This window comes from Schistocerca piceifrons, chromosome 7, assembly GCF_021461385.2.
Source record: "Schistocerca piceifrons isolate TAMUIC-IGC-003096 chromosome 7, iqSchPice1.1, whole genome shotgun sequence".
In the NCBI taxonomy this organism is placed as follows: domain Eukaryota; kingdom Metazoa; phylum Arthropoda; class Insecta; order Orthoptera; family Acrididae; genus Schistocerca; species Schistocerca piceifrons.
The window spans coordinates 306,082,395-306,106,411 of NC_060144.1; positions in this window are offsets into that span (position 1 = coordinate 306,082,395).

Sequence of the window (24,017 nt, forward strand, 5' to 3'; positions counted from 1 at the left end):
ATGAAGTAGATGAAATGTGCTGTTGGGGAAGGATGTAATTGACAGGAAAATGAAGTGTGAAAAAGGAAAAGAGAAATTTATGGAAATCTTGCTAACACAAGTAGGGTAGCATTAGGGACATGTACACAGATATTTTAACCACATGCTTAATAGTGTGTAGTTCCACCTTTGAAATGCAACACAACAGCGATTCTGTGGATTCGACAAGTTCGTGGTACGTATTCGGAAGTATGTGCTACAAGATGTCTTCACACATGTCAAACATTTCCCGAAAACTACTGGTCGTCGTTTGTGTGGGCGGAGCTGACGACTGATAGCGTCCCGGACGTGTTCCATCGGGTTCGGGTGAGGCAAATTCGGCGTCCAAGATATTAACTTGAGTTCACAATCGTGGTTCTCAACATAGGAACCCCTAAGGGTCGTCTGCAGCGGAGTATCGTGTTCAACGATGTGAACTGAATGGTGTGCTCCAAAACACTTTCTGTATATATAACAGGTTTGTATTTTTAGAGATTATATTCCCACTGTAAATATTCCTTACTTCTAAACGAGAAATTGGTTGCCAACATATATTTGAACGTTCTTGTAACGACATCGGTTACAATGACAACTCAGCTGTAACGTCGTGATTTCTGTGGTATGGCCCTATTCCTCGTAAGGACGAAAGACTTCTACTTACGTTTCAAATCTAGATTCTTATAATAAAATGGGAAGGTAATGTTAATCAGAACTCAGGGAGAAGTTCTGATCTAAATGACAATAGATTTATTCATCCTTAATATCACAACAAAAATGACTAAAGAAACATCACACAAACATTTTTATTTGACAAACACTTTCACTAAAATGGGGTCTATGGTAGACAAAGTGGTCAGCTGGGTATCAACACACGACACTAACCGGAACACTAGTCGCTTTATCTGACTCCATACAAGTGAATCCGGTTTATGGCACAAAAACTACACCATCATCAAGCATCTATATTCTACCATTCCAATAGGAAAAATATGGTTCGAAAGAACGCGGTGCTGAGAAACATATATTGGACCCCTACGCCATAGCAGCAAATACCTTACCCACCTGCCGGTCAGGGCGGCACACCATGATGCGTTTGGCGACTGAAGTCATGGACGCAACAATCTGATATTGATGGCGCGTGCCCAGAAAATACAAGTACGCGGTCTCCCGTTCGGTTAATTCGGAACACAGGTACTTTCCTATAAGCCTCTGAAACCCCGGTGGATTCCAGTGTGCAGGTGGACCCATTTGCTCGTCTGCCAACCCAATTTGACTCCGTGCCACGACTATGCGTGACGGAATATGTTAAATGTTTAGACGGCTGACTCAAGACACTAAGTGCACCCACGCATCACTCGTTATGTGTGTGATGCTAGAAGCAGTACCTCTGACGGTTCAGAAGGTGACTGGCACATGCTCTAAGTGGTACACTAGCAAAGGACACAAGTCTCACCATTTAGGTAGAGAGCTGCAGTTCTTTACTAGCGAAGTGTCAGTACAAGAGTGTTAGCTTCTCTTTCTGTCCACTTTCTTCCTCAGCTCGGTAGCAAAGCACATTTACATCTTAGAATTTCCCCACTTTAGCACTAGCCAATTACTTGCTGGAGCGCAGCATTCGAAGTTCGGACAGCGCCCTTTGCTGTGCATAAGCCGATTTGACCAATCAGAGACTTTAAAGTTAATTGGGAGAAAAGGAAAAAAGATTCAGCTTCGTGCCCTCTTTCCCACGCATTTACGCCGTGTCTTTTGCTAACAACATGACCAAGATGGAACCACATCCCACCATAAAAAGCTTGTTATCTCCCCTGTTGCGTCCATTTCAAAGTTTCCAAAGATTGGCCATAAGTTCACTAAAAGCCTCGTGCGTCCACAAATATGTTTTGTAACAGAGTCTGGACGTCTGGGCGCCAGTGGCCCTGTCCCATAGAAATTCGCAGAACGCTCACAGTTGTTTTGTCGGCTTCCTGCCTAACAAGGGTCCATCCACTGCTTTATTGCCAGTCTACAATGCGTTGGCTATTGCAGCGGCGACTTCTCGGCGCTAGTCAGTGTACCTGGACGTGGCTACCTCCCGACCAGCGAAAACCAACGTGCCTGCACAATGAGACCGCGGAATTCGGCCGTCCAGAAATGTTTCCACCCAGGTTCCACAGAAAAAAACGCGCTCCCCTTGGCCCACTGTCACTGTGCTCTTTTACTGCAGTCATTTAAATCGGCGCCCCATTCCTTTGAACGCAGGTAAAGCTTATCATTATTCCTTCCCTTGAGCATACAAGCGAGAGCAGTTAACTACTGCCCACCATTTCATCAAGATGTATGAAGTCAAATCGCAGTAAAGATCATATTCCTTAAGAACATGAAGCGGCATAACACCGAATCAGAAGTGAGAGGGCCTTGCAATCTGTCAATGAATATACCCCTCGTCCTAGCATAATATGACGACTGTGTGTGCGTGTGCCTCGTATATAACGTCATTCCAGCCTCAGTTAGCAACAAGCATTTCGAAGAATTAATGTACAGTAGAAGGATATCTGTTGTTGTATATGGCAACCTGGCATATTCCTCTCTCTGCCATTCCATCAACAATAAGTGTAGTATAGACTTCTCACCTCACTGTTACCCTAGCGCATTCAATCTACCGTAGTAGTGACAGTCACAGAATTCGACAAACTATACGTGATGTCAGTATCCGTATCACTTTATTACGCAGTGGACGCATTTTTAGACAGCTTGGCTACTAGGAAGAAAAGTTGTAACGTTTGCAGAAAAAGTGAAAGTGCTTCATAAAATCGAGAATGGAGCTAAGACTAACGTGTGTCGGCAGTTTGGCCTCATAAATTCCACAGTACAAATGATTTGAAAGAGCAAGATATAATTGTTACTGCGTATAAACATAACGGATCTAAAACTAAGCGCCCACGAAAAGCTGAACGGAGGGACGTGGATGAAGCGCTGCTTAATTGGTTTAAGCAACAGAGAAGAATTTGCCAAGAAATTAAAAGATGAGGAACCTACGTGCATCAGTGGCTGCATTGACAGATTCAAGCAACGCCACGGTATTACTTTTGGCAAAGCGAGCGGTAAAGCCAACAGTGTGAATACTGAAACAATCCAGCAATGGATCACTACCGTGTGGCCTACAGTTCATGAACGACATGCAGACTGCGACATCTGCAATACAGACGACACTGACATTTTTTAAAAAAACTGGCACCTGACAAAACTTTGAAATTAAAGGGCGAGAAATGTGCTGGTGGCAAGTTCTCTAAAGAATGAATCACAAGCCGTCCGGAGTGACCGAGCGGTTCTAGGCGCTACAGTCTGTAACTGCGCGACCGCTACGGTCGCAGGTTCGAATCCTGCCTCGGGCATGGATGTGTATGGTGTCCTTAGGTTAGTTAGGTTTAAGTAGTTCTAAGTTCTAGGGGACTGATGACCTCAGAAGTTAAAGTCCCATAGTGCTCAGAGCCATTTGAACCACTTTTTGAATGAATCACAGTTCTGGTATGTGCAAAGGCATATGGAACTCAGAAGAAAAAGTGCTCGTGATAGGTAAATAAAAAAGTCCTAGGTTATTAATAGATGTAAAAAATCTATTAGTGCAGTACAGTGCTAACAAAAAGTCGTGGATAACGCACGAACTTTTTGAAGTTGAAATAAGGTTTTCAGATCTGGAGCTTATACATGGCTCTGAGCACTATGGGACTTAACTGCTGAGGTCATCAGTCCCCTAGAACTTAGAACTACTTAAACCTAACTAACCTAAGGACATCACACACATCCATGCCCGAGGCAGGATTCGAACCTGCGACCGTAGCGGCCACGCGGTTCCAAACTGACGCGCTTAGAACCGCACGGCCACAGGAGCTTAGAAGTCACAAAAGGAAGATACTGGTTCTTGTTGACAACTGCCCAGCACATCCTGCCCTCTCTGGCCTGGAGAACACTGTTTTTCTTCCTGCAAATACGACAAGCTTGCTGCAACCCATGGACCAAGGAGTATTTAGGAGTCTGAAATGCCACTATCGTAAGCTCATATTACTGCAAATGATATAATGCTATGAAAAAAAGTAGGATTGTTCTACTGCACTGATTGATTCAGTCAGATGCATTCCCAAAGCTTGGAGCCCGGTGACAGCTCAAAGCCCCAAAACATCAAGAACTATTTCCGTCAAGCGGGAATCACAACAGAAGGACTAAATCCCACCGAAACTCAAAACACGTTATTATTACTATCTGTATTGCTGCCAGAAATCAACTGAGATGTTCTCAAACAGTGCGGTATGAAATGTACGCAACAATAGATGATGATCTTGTTATTTCCGAAACACAAACTGAAGACGCAATTGCAAATGAAGTGAAGAATGAGGGCCACAGTACCAAAGAAGTGAGCTTGGGAGATGAAGAAGAAGAGGAAGAAGATAGAAGTAAAGTGCCTATCCCTACTGTGAGTGACGCTTTACAAGCCATTACAATTGTGAACGAGTTCTATAAAGCTAGGGGAGGGAGAAGTGAAATTGAAGATGAAATAATGAACGCAGAATGTAATTTAGAAAGTGTGTATTGCGCACATAGACAGCACAGTAAAATGACTGATTACTTCACTCCGCAGTAAAGGGGTTTGGTGAGTACTCGACGTATTGCTGTATATACTGTATTCATGTAAGCTTAAGAGTGAATACTGCATGTAAATTTAAAAAAAAGGCTAAATAAATTAGTTCTTTTCCACTTGCTACCACAATAGAATGACAATACGAGTCTCGGTTACAACGACACTCGTTTATAACAAGGAGCAACGACACTCGTTTCTATCAACATAATTTTCAGGCTCCTTTGAACGTTGTTATAGCCACGTTCCATTGTACACATTATGCTGTTCAACAGGTAGGTACAAAATTCTAATGCCTCGATGGCCTGAAACAATGGCCATGTGTGTGTGAGTTGGTCATGCGTGAATGTGTGTGTGTGTTGTCTACTTTAGAAGAATGCCTTTCGCCGAAAGCAGTTTTTTTGTTGTGCCGGTCTGCGACCCAACATCTTCACTATATAAGTCTAATCTAAAGGCCATAAATTCAACGAAATACCTAGGAATTACAATTATGAACAATTTAAATGGAAAGAACACATAGAAAATGTTATGGGAAAGTTCAACCAAAGACTGCGTTTTATTGGCAGGACACTTACAAAATGTAACAGATCTACTAAAGAGACTGCCTACACGCTTGTCCGTCTTCTTTTGGAGTACTGCTGCGCGGTCTGGGATCCTTACCAGGTAGGGTTAAAGAGGGACATCGAGAAAGTTCACAGAAGAGCAGCACGTTTTGTATATTCACGAAATAGGGGAGGGAGTATCACGAACATGATACAGGATTTGGGATGGACATAATTAAAACAAAGGCTTTTCTCGTTGCGGCGGAATATTTTCACCAAATTTCAATCACCAACTTTCTCCTCCGAATGCGAAAATATTTTGTTGACGCGGACCTGTATAGGGAGAAACGATAGTCTTAATAAAATAAGGGAAATGAGAGGTCGCATGAACAGACATAAGTGTTCGTTTTTCCCGCACGCTGTTCGAGAGTGGAATAATAGACAATTATTGCGAAGGTGGTTCGATGAACCCTCTACCAGCCACTTAAGTGTGTTTTGCAGACTATACATGTAGATGCAGATGTATATGGTGAGTAGCAGGCTATCATTTTCAGAACACTGTCATTATTCCATACTGGATTTTTCACTGATTGAATCTAATGCAAGATATGTAAAACACCTGGTTACGTGTAAGAGAGGCCCTAATAGCCCTCTTCTTGCCTGGTTAAATAAATAGACAAATGTACTGAAGCGCCAAAGAAACTAGTACAGGTAAGCGTATTCAGATACAGAGACATGTAAACAGGCAGAATAGGGCGCTGCTGTCAGCAACGCCTATATGCGACAAGTGTCTGGCGCAATTGTTATCGTTTACTGCTGCTACAATGGCCGGTTATCAAGATTTAAGTGGGTTTGAACGTTTTGCTGTAGTCGGTGAACGAGCATGGGACACAGCAGGCCAAGCGGTTCTAGGCGCTTCAGTCTGGGACCGCGCGACCGCTACGGACGCAGGTTCGAATCCTGCCTCGGGCATGGATGTGTGTGATGTCCTTAGGTTAGTTAGATTTAAGTATTTCTAACTTCTAGGGGACTGATGACCTCAGAAGTTAAGTTCCATAGTGCTCAGAGCCATTTGAACCATTTTTTTTTTTTTTTTATTTGGACACAGCATCTCCGAGCTAGCGATGAAGTGGGAATTTTTCCGTACGACCATTTCACGAGTCTACTGTGAACACCAGGAATTCAGTAAAACATCAAATTTCAGACATCGTTGGGGCCGGAAAAATATCGTGCAAGAACGGGACCAGCGACGACTCAAGGGAATCGTTCAGCGTGCCAAAAGTTCAATCCGTCCGCAAACTGCTGCAGATTTCAGTGCTGAGCCATCAGTAAGTGTCTACTTGCGAACCATACAACCAAACAAAATCGATACGGGCTCACTCCTGAACCCTTGATGACGGCATGACACAAAGCTTTACGTCTCACCTAGGCCCATCAACACTGACATTGGACTGTTGACGACTGGAAACATGTTACCTGGTCGGGCGAGTCTCGTTTCATATTGTATCGAGCGGACGTATACAGGTATGTAGACAGCCTCATGAACGCATGGACCTTGAATGTCAACAGGAGATTGTTTAAGCTGGTGGAGGTTCTGCAATGGTGTGGGACGTGTGCAGTTGGAGTGATATAGAACCCCTTATGCGTCTAGATACGTGACGCGTACTTCAGCATCCTGCCTGATCACCTGCATCCATTCATGTGCATTGTTCATTCCGACGGACTTGGGCAGTTCCAGCAGAAAAATGGGAGACCCTATATGTCCAGAATTGCTACAGAGTGGCTCCAGGAACACTTTCTGAGTTTAAGCACTTCCACTGGTGACCAAACTCCTCAGACATAAAGATTAATGAGCATATCTGGGATGCCTTGCAATGTGCTGTTCAGAAGAGATCTCCACCCCGTCTTACTCCTACCGATTTATGGACAGCCTTGCAGGATTTATGGTGTCAGTTTCCTGCAGCACTACTTCAGACATTAGTTGAGTCCATACCGCGTCGTCTTGCGGCACCTCAGCGTGGTCGCGGGGCCCTACACGATATTAGGCAGGTGTACCACTTTCTTTGGATGTTCTGTGTAAAATAAATAATATGTTTTCCGTGGTTTTTCTAGAACACATACAGCAAATGTCGGGATAGTCCCTTCGCACAGGACACGGCCCATTTCCTTCCCTGTTATGCGAGCTTCCCCTCCATCTCTAATGAACTCGTTCACTGGACATTTAAAACAGTCTTCCGTCTTTCCAGAACTATTTTTTACTGGGGTCCTGAGTATTGTATCATCGCGCGGAGAGAACGCAGCACTACATCATACTCAGTTAAAGAGGTTAAAGTTGCCGGTCGCTACGAGCAGCTCGTATCTCTCTGGCAGTACAAACCAGTACCGGCTGCGGTATCTGCAGCGAGCAGGTCTGGACTCGCAGCGAGTGCGGTGACGCGGGCAGCGCAGATATCTCGCCGCTTACGCAAACGCGCGCGACGGCGGACTCCGCTCTCGCCGCCGTGCCTGCACGGTCCGCCGGGTGATTAAGGTTTCCGGGAGCCTACACATTCTTTCACAGTCACGCTTGAGTGCCCGACACATCACTCCTCATCAGTTCTTTTACGTTGTACACCACGTACGTGGAGTGAGAGATCAGGAAGAGCAGCGCGAGAGCGTCCGTTCCTGATCTGAAGAAAACTTTTGACAAAGTGACAAAGTTTTCAGTTGACAGCTTGTTGTTACAGTCAGAAAAGACACGGAACTTTTTTTTTCAGAATGAGGAGTATGTTAACATGACTAAAGGTATTGTACTCAAGATCCTGCCAGGCTCATTCCAGGTTTCCAAATTGTTTCTGACAAATGAAATGTAATGGTTTGACTGTGCATCTATTGTGAAGTTAAACAGAACACGTGTATTTGAGAGACTAATCGCACTTGAAATGGACATTATCTGAACACTGTGTGCTCAGTTCTTGATGAAAGGATTGGCTTGTTAGACATTAGCATAAATTTAGTGACAGAATTGTGCTCTGAAATGAAATACTTTGTTGCTGGACCTGTCATTAAAAGCGACGGACAACGTGTGCTTTGTCTGCTCTGCGTCACGCAGAGTCGTACGGCGACGAACTTACCTGGTACGCTGAAAGTTAATACATACGAATTTCCCATAGTGCTTAGCGTTAGCTGTCGCAGATGTGTGAAGTTACAAGTCCGGAGACCATGCAAGGAGAATGAGGAAAATGACTGGCTTGGGTTGAAGAAACTATATAAATCATTGTATTATAAACAAAATTCGTAAAATCAATGGCGGCTTCAATTACAGATGGGGCCAATACCTCAGATCACACAATACGTCACCACGTATTATTGGCATGCACACGTAATTAAACACTAAAACTAGTTAAAAGCTACTGGGAAAACACTTTGAGAGAAAGTGCATGATGTTATAAAAAATTGTCATATGCTCTGAGACAAAAAACGACGCACCACGAAGGGATTATTCAAATGGGATGGAAATCGTTAGATGCGCACTATATGGACAGACAAAGAAGTGGTTACAATTTCAGAAAAATTGGATAATTAAGTCAATAGAAAGAGATTCACAAACTGAGCAAGTCAGTAACACTTTGGTCCATCTCTGGCCCTTATAGTAGCACTTATTCAGCTTGGTACAGGTTTATGAGGTTGTTGGATGTCCTCCTGAGGGACATCGTGCCAAATTCTGTCCAATTGGCTTGTTAGACCGTTCAAATCCAGGGATGGTTAGAGGGCCCTGTCCCATGATGCTCCAAATGCTTTCATTTGAGGAGAGATCCGGTGACCCAGCTGGCCATGTTAGGGTTTGGCAAGTACGAAGGCAAGCAGCAGAAACTCTCGCGAATCTAGCTGAAATGTAAGTCCAGGACAGGTTGCCAAGAAGGGCACCAAAACGGGGTGTAGAATATTGTCGACGTACCGCTGCGCTGTAAGGCTGCCGCGGATGACAACCAAAGGAGTCCTGCTGTGAAATGAAATGCCACCTCAGACCATTCCCTGATTGTTGTGTCATATGACGGGCGAAGTCAGGTCGGTATCCCACTGCTGTCTGGAGCGTCTCTGCACTCTTCCTCGCTCGTCGTCGGGGCTCAGTTCGAAGTGGAACTCATCGCTGAAGACATGTCTACTCTAGTGAATTAGATTACAGGCCGAAGACAGGTCCTGATGGCCCGCTGAACATTACAGACAGCTGAACATGGTTCTTAATATCGCTTATGATCACCACAGACGGCAGTGCGTGCTTTGCAACGTGCTGCCATACTGGCCGTAAGGTTGGTAAGGACTTCATGTGGGAATCAGTTCAATTCCTTACGAGTGCTAGATGGTTGTTGGTGCATGTTGTCATGTTGCAGTATCTCTTCCTGCCGCACATACTCTTTGGGATTTAAGTCGGGGAAGCGGGCAGGCCATTCCACTTGCTAGATATCCTCTCGTTTCATGAACTCCTCCACCTGCGCTGTCCGAAACGGTCGTGCACTGTCGTCCACAATGATATCACAGACTAAGGCACACATGAAAAGACGCACCTGGAGAAGGAGTAAAGTGTCACAATAATTTTGAGGGGGGAATGTAATGTGTTGAAAGATGTGGAAGTCAGTACACGCAGGCAGTATTATTCCTCCCCCCACCATCATGCCTGGACCACGAAAACCGTCATTTACGACAACGTTCCTGGGTGCAAAACCTGTTACCACCTCTCAGCATATGGAGTTAATTAATGCACGTGGTCTGTACCCAAAGCCTACTTTGCTTCAGCTGTATATATAGTGTAATGATATGTCTGCTTCATCTGCTAAAGCAGTAACAGCCGTGTGATCAAAGTTTATTCTCGAATATACAGCCATCTTTCACATTAACTTCACTTTCAAATTGAGTGTCAAATATTTATTGATGCCAGAATATGGAATGAAATGTCTTGGGCAATTAATGTTTTGTAGGTAGCGTAAAAGTTCAAAGTGGAATTTGTGCTCACGTTTATCTGATGAAAAAAAGAAGCCGAACATTATGCCAACCTGGTTAATAGAGCGGAGGCTACATTTAGAATGCAACACAGCGGGGATTATGAGTGGCATGGATTCAACGAGTACAAAAATGTTCAAATATGTATGAAATCTTACGGGACTTAACTGCTAAGATCATCAGTCCCTAAGCTTACACACTACTTAACCTAAATTATCCTAAGGACAAACACACACACCCATGCTCGAGGGAGGACTCGAACCTCCGTCGGGACCAGCCACACAGTCCATGACTGCAGCGCCTTACACCGCTCAGCTAATCTCGCGCGGCCGATTCGACAAGTCGTCGGAGGTATGTGGCACCAGATGTCTAAACACAGGTCACGCAGTAACTCGTAAACTGGGGTCCGGTGGTTTGTTGACGCGGCTCTGGCGCTCGCAAGCATCCCATGTGTGTTAAATAAGTGCCAGGTCAGGCGAATCTGCTGGCTAAGACATCAGGGTGAGTTGCTATCAGGCTCGTCAAACCAATGTAGCACGATTCTCTGGCCTTGTGATTCTCATAGCCTTCCTTCTGGAAGATACCATCGCTGTCGGAGAAGACATCTAGCATGAATGCGATATTGCAGTTCCTGTGTTGTTCCATGCATATCCGAAGGAACAGGCACTGTAGCGACTACAGTCTTTACGAAATACATGAAATGTATTCGCAGTTGCGAATATTGGTAACCATCTGCTGTATAATGGTACGACGACAGTGAAAATTTGTCCTGGACCGGGACTAGAACTCGAATTTTCTGGTTACCATTGGGCTTTCCGAGCACGACTCACTGCCAGATCCGAACTGAAATGTGACGTCAACTATTTGTCTACAACGTGCAGTCGTTCATCCATTAGAGAAGAGACGTTTAAATTGGAAGTCGCTTGGCCGCTGTCACGCAGATTCGTGCTCGGTTAGCCTAATGTTACGGCGAGCACTCGTGATAAATGGGAAATTCCCCTTTCGAGTCCCTGTCCGGCACAAATTTTCTTTGTTGTCGTTCCATTATACAGCTGATGAATGTTCATATTCTCAACTGAGAACGCATTTCATATACCAAGAATTAATGGATGCAGATGCTCTGCAACAATGCTCACGTAGTCCACAGCTGTCCTGATGCCGATTACTACCATAGTTTACTTGGAAGGCCAGGTAAGTATCGCCCACAGTGAGCCGTGTGGGGCTCATGTTATGCACTTGTTTAAACCTTGGATCCTATTCTGTGTTTGGTTTCCCGTGGTTATTGCTATTATGCTGTTGTTCGCTCTCTCCGTGAGAGAGGTGTGTATCGATATTCACACCTTTTACTATCTTTGGTCTGGTGCTTATTGTTTCCGGCTGTGCTGTGTGCGAGCAGTCGGTCGGTTGGCGTGGAGCAGCGAGGAAATCTCCGTGGCGCACGGTTTGGCTGGGCCAGCTGGCGGTCTCTACGCAGTGTTGGAGTGTGTCGGACTGTTCCCATTGCTACGATGTCCGTGGCTACCGACCATGGACACCAAATATGAGTTTGGATTTAATTTATCATTAAGTCAAGACTGTTCACATTGTGCCATCTGGTTCTTGTTATTGGCTGTTGGGACATTCCCACGAGCAACAACGTTTGTGTTCGAGTTGGCGAAGGTTTAACCACCGTCTGGTGGAGTCTAACTGTATATGGTTATTTGCAAATGAAGTGCACCAACGGAATTTTCTACCTTGTGGCCATTAACGTTCCGGTTACCTGCCCTGGCCGTTGACGTAAATTCAGACAGTGTCCTCTGCTCTCCGTGTTGTCGCTGTCCAGCACGGTGTGTAGTTTGACAGCTTAATGTATGCTTAGTTGTGGGTGTCAATGCCTTGTACGTTTTGCACTGTACTCCCGGTCGTGTGCTGGTCGAGTGAAGCGCAAGTTTCCTTGTCGGTGGGTCCGTTGCTGTCTGTTGGTTGGGTTGCCGTCGGATCGAAAATCTTTGGCCCGACTGCTTGTCTCACCTAAGTGATCGTTAGTATTTGAAGAGCAGGCCGACCCCCGAAACTTCTGAGCGCCGTTAGTTACACTGTCTTTTCTTATTTTCTGTTGTGTGTATTTGTATGGCTCGTAGCTGATGGTTTTAAATTAAAGTTGAATTGTTTTTAGTGGTGTTTTAAGTCATGGGCCTTCAGCCGCTTTAAAGTTAAATTTCCTTGCTTCTCAAGTGTTAGATTGTTTGGGCCTTCAGCCTGATTAAAATATTTTTTTCTAAAGACAAAGCCTTGGGCTTCTGCCTACTAAAAATTATTTTAGTTAAATTTTAAGTCATGGCTCTTCAACCGTTTTAAAATTAAGTATCTTTGTCTTTCGAGCATCAGACTGTTTGAGGCCTTCAACCTAATTGAAGATAAGGCCTTCTGCGTTGTGTTTTTGTATTTAATTTTACATTGAGTCTTAAATCATGGGCCGTCAGTAGTCTTTAAATTAAGGTTATTGCTTTTCAAGTCTTAGATTTTTGGGCCTTCAGCCAAATTATAGAACTTACTTAACGTGAGGCCTTCTGTCTTCTAAATATTCTCTTTGGCGTCTGAATTTTGAGTTAATGGTTTTTGGCCGTCTTTTTTTAATTAAAGTGGTTGTGCCCTTAAGGCATAAGATAGTGTGGCGTATTCAGCCGATAACTAAGTTCAAGAACTTGTACTGTAATGTTTGGTCAAATAAATAAAGTTACATGTGTTCGAGTGTAATTGACAGCCGCTCATTTTGGCCCCTTTCCACAATTCCAACTACCTGTCCTGTCCTGCGGGTTTAGCAAGGCGTTTCACATAGGATAGTAGTGCCCATATCACGTGGAATCCGTGACGTAATGCAAGTTTCAAGCAGCAGTTTGTCTGGAAGACAGCGTAACCGAAGACGACCGCCGACCTGCCAAAACGTGATTTATCCGATCAGGTGACACGTATCCCTTGATCAACTGTCAACTTTCGATGATCCCCTGCCCATTGCGACCATAACTGGTAGTATCGTTGGTTCAACATGGGATCATGCAGAGTCTGTCAGCCCGTATTCAACAATGCGCTCAGAACGGTGTGCTCCGAAACAATTTTCCCTGTAGCAGCATTGTACTGTCCCCTCACTTCTGTCACGGAGTGCCACCTGTCTCGCTTTACAGGGCGGTAAGTACTTGCATCCCAAGTGTGGGTATTGCACGAGATTTGCTGACACGTTTCGTAACTAGAGGATTTGCCGGTTGACCTTTGTCGAGAGGGAGCCTTGATCTGCCTATGATGTTACAATCACCAGTGTGGAAAGTAAGGAATGGAGGTGCCTTGAAATGGAAATCATTAGAAGCGTTTAACAGCTTTTAAGTTTGTCTCTGAAATATTACAGTCGCAAGCTGTCTGCGCTGACTGAGGTGACCAAAGAACTGACAAACAGAGACGGTGGGTATCTATTACCGTTCCGTCTGCTTTAAATGAACCTGTCAGCAAAACTCACACAGAATCCCACAGCTTGCTATCTAAGATCCCGACAGATCCGGTTGCTGCGCCCTGCAGCGACCTCTTAATCTTCCGTCTGCCTGCCTGCAGCTTCACATTTCCGACTAATGACCGAGTGCACCAACCTCGATCAAAAAGCATGATAACCAAGGTCCCGCGATCATAGTTAAAAGTAAATCGCGTTTAAAATGTTTTTGCAGTGCACTAATGTTAATCGCTGGTCAGCAAACCGTCGTCAGCCAACCGTGCATTTGACCGCGGTAAACTCTCTACATCACAATGGAACGTGCCCTGGCGACGCAAAGATGTTAGTAAACATGAAATTGCATAGATAATCGCTGGTGCCACATTCTATCTTTGCTGTTTTTTCCGTCGACAAATGAAGTGTGTGTACGTACCTTGGTACCTATTTGTGATCTGTTCGTTTTCCTTTTGGAGAATAATGGAGAATAAAAGAAGAACACCGAATTTCTCGAAGTACGAGATAGATGTACTTCTTGAACTGGTGGGTGCAAATGCATCCGTTCTTGAAAAGAAGAAAATCGACGGCTGCAGCTTAAAAGAAAAACAGGCAATGTAGTCCCATGTGGAGGCGCAGTTTAATTCTACTCCTGGTACGTTTACTCATAAATGAATAACTTTTCTAGGTTCATCGTAAGCGTAGGATACGGCACACACTGGCTTTTAGTTTGAAATTTGAAAGTGCTATTGGCGTACCACTGAAATACGTGATAGTACTATGTACATTTACGGTTGGAATTGTTTTGTTAGTTTTAAATTTAAAATCCAATGCCGTGCTACTGTTAACTAAATACTATATGACTAACGGAAGCTTTCATGTTGAAAATTGTGAACATACGTTGCTCACTTAGCCCTGTGCCGTATTCTTCATATGTGCCTATGCTTTCTTTTTAATGAACTGGTATGTAAACAACAGCCATATATAGATCTTAGATTTTTATTGCAGTTATAAGTTAAGAGCCTCAGAATGCAAAATGGACTTATGAATGTAAATAATATAAGAATTAATTTATTTAATTTCAGGTGTGATAAAAAAATCCTGTGACAGGCTGAAAACCTGTTATGGAAACATGAAAAGAAGACTCCGAAAAGACCTTGGAGAAGAAAAGGTGGAAGTCTATAAAATAGGTGGGGGGAAGCCTACCCAAAGAAACAAGATCAATGAGCGGGCTAAACTGTTAGCAATTGTTGGTTCTTCAATGAAGCCGTTAACAAATGCATACGATTCCGATGCACAGTTTAGCATGATTGTGGATGTTGTCAACATGGAGTGCAGTGCAGTGAGAACACGCCACCTGCTTCAGTTGTCGAGTTACCAGGGTACACACAACCTAACACTTCCCACACACCTGTCGTAATACAAAGTAAAGAGACACCAAAGAATGTTCTGGTGGATGTCACCCAGCTGCAATCTGTTTCACAGTCTCCTGATCCACCCAATGAAAACATTTGCACGCCGGAAAATACATGGCATCGTCGCAGGATTCCTGCAAAACCAAGGCCATCAGGTTCGGGAACAGTAATCGAAAATGTGTGCAAGAAGAGAGTGGAACTACTGGAGGCCCAATTGCACATGATGAAGGCAGAGCACAAGAAGGAGCTGAGGATTAAAAATTTAAAGATTCTGGCCCTGAAAGAAAAACTAAAATACTGGAAAAAGAAAAATGCCAGTGACATGTGATTCTTTTTTCCTCTGACAGTGAATTTTTGTAATTTTTTTGTGCTATGTTGTATTCTATCTAATGTATTAAAGTTGTCTCACAGTTCAAATTGTTTCTCTGTGTTTGTCCTGTTAGTGATGACTGCTACTATTCTAGTTGTTGTCTGTCTAATATCTGCTTACAGCTTATTTGGTCTGGACTAAGTTTCATCCAATCACTTAAAATTAGAATTACTTCATATATAAAAGCAGATTAGCAACACTGCAGTTTACACAAGTAAGCTACATGTCAGTTGCAGGCCTGCAGCCATAACGTCAGGTTAGCACACTCCTTTACTAATTATTGCTCTTACACTGATCCCCAAAGTATTAGACATTGCTGAGAAAATTCCATTGCCATTTGTAGCAATGAGAATTTGTTTTTGGTGGCAATTTCTAAACACAAATTTGTGTTCAATTTCATGTATTTTTTTTGATACCATACAGTTGTACACAATATTGTGTAAAGTGCTGCTACAGGCATGACTGGCTAGAATTAACAATGTAATTCAATTCTTTGCACAACCTTATAGCCGCATACACTTATGTTTGAAGCAAATCATGTTGTAAACAAAGAGTAGTGATTAATGTGGAAACAATTTAACAAATAAACTATCCCAAACTGACATTTTATGTCATTACACAAATGATTATTTATTTTGTGCCTATGTGTTTACTGCATATTCACAAGTTTAAGCTAATCTAAGTGATAAGACTGCATTAATACTGAGCAGCAATGCAGTAAAATAATCTCTAAACTGAAAGAGTCTAATATTAAAGAATGTGCTCTTTTAATATTGCAAAACTGTTGGACGTTCACATATTTGTTGTTACAGTAGAAAATTTAAGAGATGTTTAGGATCTATAGTGAACGTAATACAGAAATATCCATTATATTTTATTCCACTCGCTTATATTCTCACACTCTCTAAATGTAATGGAGTCATTTGCTCTCAAATTTAAGTACATACCCAGAAACTGAACATGTATATGAATAACAGAGTACTGCATTGCTTTCACAACCAATACGACACAAGAAATATATCTTTAATAATTATCAACAGTTCCACACTAAAAAAATATCTGAGAAAGGCAGCAGCTGGGGAATTGTCTGCAGGCAGCACATCCTGTCCCTGGCACACCTCAACCTCAAATTTGTCATCACACACCCAGTTCAGTGAGTACTTTTGTGTTCGCTAGATAGCAGAAATAAAATAGATTACATGCTGAAATACTCGGAAAAATTGAAAAGACGGCGAAATCCCATAACTATAACCATAATTTTTCATTACGAACAATGTCTGAATTTATGTTAGCTTACCGGAAATGTTCATTAATTATAGCACCGCGAACTGCTCTTCCAGGTAATGTATCATCACGATACATCTGCTGTCCAGGTAGCACAGGTTCGTTATCTTCAATGTTGGGGCCTCTCTCATCACGTAACTGATTTAAAAGTCGAGAAATTTCTGGATCTTCTGGTGGTTCTTCACTGCTTGTACTCCTCGCAATATTATGCAAGACAGCCATACCCACAATTATTGACGTTGCTTTCTGTGGACTGCATCTTATTCCTACAGATAATATGGGAATTCTTCTCTTCCACATACCATATTTTCTCTCAACAGTGTTTCTAGTTTTAATATGAGACCTGTTATATCGATGCTCTGCTTCATTTTGCGGATTTAAAAGTGGAGTTAACAAGTAGGATCTACATGCATAACCTCTATCTCCCAGTATGTGACCTTGTAGTATTTCTCCGTTTTCAAACTGAGCTCTGTGAGCGCAGTTGAGAAATATGGTACTGTCGTGCACGCCATCGAGCGACAATATCTCTTATTAACAAATTGTGATCACTAATGGTTTGACAGTTAAAGGAAAAATATGATTTCCTATTGCGGAAAAGTCCTGCATTATGTCCTCCAGGAGACTGAATTCTTATATGGGTACAATTCGAGGTACCCAGAACGCCAGGAAATCGGTCCAATTGACTAAAACCATACATCACAGAGCGCACTTCTTCTCTTGTAGGAAATTTTATAAAGCGAGGAGACATTGATTCTGTGATGTCTGATACATCACTGATGATTCGTTGTGCTGTTGTACGATGTACGTTACTGTTGTCCCCAATAAGAATGTTCAATGCACCTGTTGCATATGCCCTTAAAGTAATCAAAAGTCTGTTTATCGGCAAAATAGGTTATTCCGATCAGCAGGAAGTTCTAATCTATCATTAGCTTGGTTTAATAACCACCACACTGTTTCTTTTGACAGACGAAATCTCTCTTCAAACTTCCTGTCACCATAATCTTCAAAAGGGTTTCCCCTTTCCACAATCACTTCAACACGGTTTCGGTTACGATTTAAATGGTCAAGGTATAACAAATCTTCTTCAGTGCCATCCATAGCATCAAAACGCGCCGCCTTATTAATAGCGTATGCTTCTAAAACCGCGGTTATGTCGAGAAAACCGGGAAAGAGCCCCGGTTAAATATAACCGCGGTCGATTCCCTCGTTTAACTTAGATCGATGTTGGTGCACCAGAATTTTGCTCTGAACAGGATTATATATCAACTTAACCGCGGTTAACTGTTAATCGAGATTGGTACACTCGGCCATAAGACGGCTAACTTCCAGCGACTTCCCTCTACTGGTGGCTGCCAAAGTTCTGTCCAGAGCATCCTGCACCCGAGATTTGTCCATCTTTCGCCATCGGCCCTTGCCATGGCGTAATATGGAAGGCCTTTCGCCACCTTATTGGATCTGTTGAAACGTCCCCTTAGAAGAATTATACATGACTGTGCTTAAACTGACACACAATATTTTAGCGCAACGCAATCTGACTTTCATAATCCCTACAAAAGAATGGCCCTGACTGACAATAACCTATACCTTTCATGAATCACTTACCTCACAAAAATCTTCGTTACTTGAACTACTGCAATACAGCGAGCGCCACTACTGCCAGCTAAATAAAAGATTCAAACTACTGAAGGCACTAACTACTGATAGGCATAGTTAGCAAATGAAAGAATTTGATAGAGAACAAACAATGTATTTACCTTAATAGTGTTCAAAAGTCATAATATGTATAGCAGTTCATGACATCCAGTCTTACAAATTTACTGTCTCTGATGGACACACGTCCAGATCATCCGCTCTCAAAACTCCGCCATTTCTCTCCCCACATCCACCACTGCTGACGGCTCACCTCCAACTGCGCAACGCTAAGCGCTGTTAACAGCCAACTGCCCAACACTACAATAGCGACTATTGCAACAATGCCGACCAGCCTCAGACTGCACACAGCACAGTCAGTGATTTTCATATAGAGCGATACGTGGCGTTACCAATAAAAAAACCTAAACAGCCTACTTACATAGCAATAACAAAGAAATCAAATGCAGACAATTATTGATATAATGTTGGTCAAAAGCTAAAATTTTCTCACAGTCCATAAAGACAGTCCTGATCGTTCAGCACAGTAAAATTACAGTGTTTTTTTTTCTCAAAGTCTGAGCAGTAAAAGAGAATGCACACGGAAGTAGTGGATTTCCTTGCAGTCTTGAAGAAGTAGTGTTGTCCTTCCAACAGAAAGACAGTGCTGACTCTTTACATGCAGACAGGTAATGGGCCACAATACAGCAAACCCACAGCAGAGTCAGTCGAAGTTGAAGAATATTGATAGGTAGGTCATCACAGAGCAGACCCACTGTAGTCCTGGTAGAGAGTATGGTATTGGTGGGTCACCAGAGGTGCAGACCCACTGCAGTCCTTGTAGAAATAATGGTATTCGTGGGCCATCAAAGATGCAGACCTACTGTAGTCCTCGTAGAGATGGCCAGTAGCCATATGTTGCGACTGTGCAGTCTTGCGGACAATATAGCAAGTCCATAAACCACCACTTCAGCACTCACAAACTTTTTGGTGTGTCCTTAGAACCAGCAATGCTGTTAACCAGTCCCTTGCTGAATTATCAACACACGTGCAAACACTAACGGTCCCAACTTCTCACATATTGTGCATATACTATGACCAACAGAAACGTGTGCACTGAAATGAATGCTTACAAGTTACTTAATTTGCTGAACTGGTGTCCATTACAATTTTATAACATGAGAATACAACTACAAAGACACAGAAACCATCATTAAAAACATAATAATACAGATAACATTTGTAGTAATAAAGGCTTTACAAAAGAATCGAAATAAACATATACATAAGTGTTACAGGAATTATGACATAAGTAAATATATAAAATAATGAGAGTAGTTTTTCGAAACATTAATTTCACACATGAGCACTGAAACAGAACAGAATTAATAATTTCCATAAACATCTTTACAATGAAAATAGCATAGTATTAATGCAAATTATATTTGAGAATAACAGTATTCCTCATCATAGTGAATGTAGCTTAGTACTAGAAAAATTCTACAACATAAATCTTATTATCTAAACACATAAAGACAGGAAAAACACAAATACACAAGAGTACACAAACACATAGCAGAATAAATCAAAAGGAAAGGACACGGTTCGTTTTCAGTGTAACATTTGGTACTGCAGTCCAACCCAAAACTTCATTCCATAGATCTTTCGTCGTATTTCAACATTTATTTCCACCAAAAAAATCCTATCCAAGCATGCTTTCTGTATTTATATGTTCACATATTTCTTACCTCATTATTTATTTTCCATTATCTTATCTCATCATTTATTTCCAAGAAAATCCTACCTAAACCTGTTGTCCCCAAACCCTACTTTTTTGTTCATATCCTCTTTCAAAATACTTTTTTTGGCCAAACCATTTTCTTATAGCTTCTCAATGCATTTCTTCCAATTTATGATAACTCGTTCTCTTATATAGCCTACCCCATCTTAAGCTAACTTAAATCTACTGAGCTCAGATGCTAAACTAAGGGACGAGGCAATGCAGCAGCACAAAACAATTAACACAAACAGCAATGACAAAAAAATTGGCAAAGCAAGCAGCAGTATATCTAAATTAGCAAAGCAAATGCAACATTACAACTAATATAAGGCAATGTGCAGCAAATGAGAAAAATAAATCAGTAGTAAAACTGGCTTAACACAAGGTAAAATTCAGAAGATTCCAAGTTATGCGTTGTTCTCCAGTGGCTGTGTTGGGGTACGTATGTCTCTCTTAATATGGTCGCACAGTGCGCCCTACGTCCTTCATTGGCTTTGCACGTAGTAGTGTCGTCCCCAACAAAAGCCTCTCTCTTTTTCTCCCTCTTGTCTCACGTTCTCTAACCAGATGTAGTGGCGTCGCTATTGTCCTGTTCTTACGTATGCAAAGTGCACTTGATACGACGCCTATCAAATGGCTCACTGCCCTGAGTCTTCTGTGTGATTATAGCTTATAGTTTTATTGGGCGCTCAGTTGCCCTGTGGCTTCTCTTACCACGCCCTAACACTTGGCTTTATTCTTAGTTTGTTAATAATTGTATCGTAAGGCTTGGCTCTTCCTGTGACTGTCACCCACAGTTCCGACCCCCATGTTATGCGATGAGGCTGTGCGACCAACTCGTTGTCGCCTGCTTGTGGTTTCACCATACTTCAACGACTTTATGTAGATACCAACAGCCGATCAGCTTCGACATTTCCAGGCGCCAGGAGTCAAAAGCAAGGCCTGTGTGGCTGGAAGGAATCATTGTTTAAAAAATTTCAAAGAAAAGTGGTCAGAGTTCATGAAATCTGGGAGATGGTCGGCAGCTTTCCTGCAGTGAAATGGTGTGTCGTAGGCCCCTTGGGGTGGAGGTGAGGGCTGCGTTTGTGGAGCTGGGAGTCATTGATCCACCTCGATGGACAAAGCTATTCTGCAGTACTGAAAACTTTTTAAAAACGTTCGAGGGAGTGTTAATTTTGGTCACTTTTTACGACTCTGGTACATGGATGTTGTAACATAGGCAGTGCACACGCGGCTGGCAGGCATAAATCTCTTATTATACTGTGAAGCTATTAGCTTGCTGGTGGTTGCGTTTTCGAATCCAGCGGCCGATCCTCTCACTCGTCAGAGAGTAAACAGATTCTATGGGGCTTTATTCTTAGAGGAGAACTGACTATTTTAATCCTGTCTCGCTGCCGAAGGCGAGGCTAATAACCTTCATTCGAACTGATTAGCAAATATTACAGTGTCAACTGTCTGCCAATAAAGTTTCCTTATTTACACAACACACCCATCAATAAGAGGTCGTTCGGTCTTTCGAGTGTGACCAATGTTGTGACTTGGCAAGACAGCCAAGTCACTATGAGGTGAAGCCGAAAGGCACGCGCTTAAGCTCACGCAGGCTGGCGCGAGGTCTGGAACAGTTAAGGGAATTAATAGTAGCAAATAAAGTACGTAGTTGATGTAATACTTAACTTTAATCCATAATTGGAGAACATCGATCTGACGGTACAGGCATCACAAGTTAAATATCTATTGATAATGGCGCCTTGCTAGGTCGTAGCAAAGGACGTAGCTGAAGGCTATGCTAACTATCGCCTCGGCAAATGAGAGCGTATTTGTCAGTGATCCATTCCTAGCAACGTCGGCTGTACAATTGGGGCGAGTGCTAGGACGTCTCTCTAGACCTGCCGTGTGGCGGCGCTCGGTCTGCAATCACTGACAGTGGCGACACGCGGGTCCGACGTATACTAACGGACCGCGGCCGATTTAAAGGCTACCACCTAGCAAGTGTGGTGTCTGGCGGTGACACCACAACCAATACCTACACTGCATGATCAAAAATGCGAAGCACCACAAGACTTGGTCACAAGTCAGTTTAACTTCGTACACGTACAACCTTTGGCGGATATGCAAATGATTAGAGCTGCAGTTCTCTGTGACAGGTGAAACGGCCACCAGAGTACATTACTGATGTTCGTGTTTAGTATAGTTCACAGGCCTTGTAGTGTATATAAGCGACTTGAAGAGAGGCAGTTCTTGGGTGATCACTATGAAAGACCTGGAGATGCCGTGTAGGCGTGTGAGACAGAATTATCCGCGCCTGACAGAGTTTGAAAGGGCCTTATTTGGGTGTCCTTTTGGCCGGCAGGTCGGAAGTGCGGTATCCAGATTTGCGCAGCACTCGTACACTCAAATGCAGAAGATATATGTAAACAGGCACAATACTGCGCTGCGGTGGCGAAGAAGTGGGTGTTTTCCCGTACGACCATTTCACGAGTGTACCGTGAATATCAGGGATCCGGTGAAACATCAAATGTCCGACATCGCTGCGGCCGGAAAAAGCTCCTGCAAGAACGGGACCAATGACGACTGAAGAGAATCTTTTAACGTGACGGAAGTGCAACCCTTCCGCAAATTGCTGCAGATTTCAATGGTGGGCCATCAACAAGTGGCAGCGTGCGAACTATTCAACATAGGTATGGGCTTTCGGAGCCGAAGGCCCACTCGTTTTCCTTTGATGACAGCACGACACAAAGATTTACGCGTCGCCTCGGCCCGTCAACACTGACGTTGGACGGTTGATGGTTGGAAACATGTTGCCTGGTCGGACGAGTCCCGTTTCGAATCGTATCGATCGGATGGACGTTACGGATAGGGAGAAAACCTCATGATTACATGGACCCTGCATGTCAGGTGCGGACTGTTCATGCTGGTAGAGGCTCTGTAATGGTGTGGGGCGTGGGGAGTTGGAGTGATATGGGACACTTGGTATGTCTAGATGCGACTCTGACAGCTGACACGTATATAAGTATCCTTTCTGAGCACATGCATCCATTCACGTCCATAGTGCATTCCGATGGACTTGGGCAATTACCGTAGGACAATGAGACACCCCATGCGTCCAGAATTAATACGTAGTGGCTCCATGAACGCTCTTCTGAGTTTAAACACTACCACTGGTCACCAAACGCCGCAGAAATGAACATTATTGACCATGTCTGGGATGCCTTGCAACCTGCTGTTCAGGAAAGATCTCTACCCACTCGTATTTACGGACAGCCCTGCAGGATTCATGGCGTCAGTTCCCTGCAGCACTACGTCAGACATTAGTCCATGCCACGTCGTGTTGCTGCACTTCTGCGTGCTCGCGGGGGCAGGCCCCATCGAACCATGCCCGACCGCTAAAAGGCAGGATCGCTACTTTGTGCATCATGCACATCTTAATCTCTTCACCTCTTCTCTTGCCATCTTAAAAGAAGTATGGGCTCCTTGCAACATCCTGCGTTATTCCGTGGCTTTGGTCGGAGACCAGTGTAAGTGGGCTGTTTAAGTTTTTATGTTGGTAACGCCACGTAGCACTATGTATGAAAGTCACTTACTGTGCTGTGTGCAGTCTGTAGCTGGTTTACATTGTTGGAATATTTGCTATTGTAGTGTTGGGCAGTTGGATGTGAACAGCGCGTAGCGTTGCGCAGTTGGAGGTGAGCCACCAGCAGTGGTGGACGTGGGGAGAGAGATGGTAAAATTTTGAGAGCGGACGATCTGGACGTGTGCTCATCAGAGACAGTAAATTTGTGATACTGGATATCATGAACTGATATAAATATATATATGCATGATGACTTTTGAACATTATTAACGTAAATACATCGTTTGTTCTCTATCAAAATCTTTCGTTTGCTAACTATGCCGATCAGTAGTTAGTGCCTTCAATAGTTAGAATCTTTTATTTAGCAGCCAGTA